General features: G+C 35.2%; 1 pseudogene; it reads left to right on the top strand.

Annotated features, from left to right (window-relative positions):
- The first annotated feature begins 337 nt into the window (after positions 1-337).
- On the top strand, positions 338-1202 carry LOC129570814 (26S proteasome regulatory subunit 8-like; annotated as a pseudogene).
- The last annotated feature ends 634 nt before the right edge of the window (positions 1203-1836 follow it).

Here is a 1836-nt window from a genome sequence, read left to right as displayed (position 1 = left end):
TCTTAAGGTCAATTTAAAACTTTTCATTTTCCATTGATTCCACAAATAAAGCACGCTCCGGGTGTTCCAAAAGTATTGGTTGGAAATGGATTGCTATCAGCCTTCAGTGGTGACCAAACAGGTCGAACTTCATGCATCACGAAATAAAATAGCATGCTTTGAAATATCACCGTTATGTGACTGCAATATTGGAGAATCGTTTTTTGAATTGGCCCTAAAAGCATTACACCAGAAAAAAATGAAGCACATATGCCGATCAAATAAAGGTAATTTTCGAATCAATGAAACTAAATAATAATTTGACTGGAAAAATTAACTGTGTATCAATTAAATGTAGATGGAAGTTGATTCGTACCGAGGCGAAGGCTTTCGTCAGTATTATATCACGAAAATCAAAGAATCTCAGCTGGTGGTAGCAGAGAAAAGTCAGAATTTGCGCCGTTTGCAAGTTCAGTGAAATGAACTTAATGCCAAAGGTGAGTGTTTGCTCATCAGATGATTCAATCTTATTACTAATGTGTATCGTTTGTTGTTTCTCTCTATTGCAGTTAGCAGGGAATTGCAATTGCTCCGAGAACAAGGCAGCTATGTCGTCCAACCAATGGATACAAAGAAGGTGTTGGTTAAAATGCATCCAGAAGGCCAATTCGATGTCGACGTCGACAAAAACTTTGATATCAATCAACGATGTCACACCAAATTGTTGTGTTTCTTTGCCCGACGAAAGCACTTTGCACAAAATCTTACCGAACAAAGTCGATCCGTAGGTATCGCTGATGATAGTCGAAAAAGTGCCCGATTCAACATACGAAATAGTCGGCGGTTTGGATGAACGAATCAAAGAAATCAAAGAGGTCATCGAATTGCACGTCTAACATCCCGAATTGTTGGATGCACTTAGTATCGCTCAACCAAAAGGAGTTTTGCTTTCTGGTCCACCAGGTTTGTGCCTATTTATGGAATTTTTTTTTCATTTCCGTGTTTTTTTTACATTTACATGCATTTTAGGTCTTTTTTCCTCATTTTTTCTTCAAATTTTTAACCAGTTTATTGAACACTTGCTTGCTGTGGCTCATCACACCGAATGTACGTTCATCCGTGTGTTGGATTCAGAATTGGTGCAAAAGTTCATTTGTGAAGAATCTCATATGGTGCGTGAACTGTTCGTAATGGCTCATGAGTCAATATTAAGCCATTTGTAAACTTTATACGCTAAGAATATCGAAGAAGTAGAGAAAAATGCAGATTAAAGACGAAAAAATAAAGTTTTTACCCATTTTCGATTTTGAGATTCGTGTTGTTTTTCTTTTAGTTGAAATAAAATGAATCAAGCAGAAAGAACACTGTTTTCACTTTTCCACTTATCTGCTTTCCTCGATGCACACGACCATATATACCGAAGACAATGCAAAATTCATTCCGGCTACATCGTTTAACTCTTTTTTCGCGAATAATCACAAGATTTGATCAGTTCTTTATCATCGGTTTATTCATTGAACAAAATGTAATGATATTTATTTTAAAAACAAGTTCGATTAAAATTGCCATACTTTTATCATCGGAAAAAAAGAAAATTGAATTAAGTAAAATATAAAAAATTGACAAATATATATATAGATTGAAAATTCCGACAAAATGTCGCCATCTATTGAAAATATAAGTAATTAAAAAGCTTCTGCGTCTTTATGTCATTCTTATGTCGTAGATTTCTAAGAGTGCGTCTAAAATTGTTGACTTTGACATAGAATTGACAAAAGACGATCAGCTTTCAAAAGTTTGGGACTTGTCCTTTATTTTAGCACTTCGCAACAAAGCACAATTGCATCTCACAGCAAA

This window comes from Sitodiplosis mosellana, unplaced genomic scaffold (assembly GCF_009176505.1).
Source record: "Sitodiplosis mosellana isolate CC-2019 unplaced genomic scaffold, AAFC_SMos_1.0 Smas_scaffold_86, whole genome shotgun sequence".
In the NCBI taxonomy this organism is placed as follows: domain Eukaryota; kingdom Metazoa; phylum Arthropoda; class Insecta; order Diptera; family Cecidomyiidae; genus Sitodiplosis; species Sitodiplosis mosellana.
Note: the sequence above shows the minus strand (reverse complement) of the source record. Positions and strands in the feature narration are given on the sequence as shown.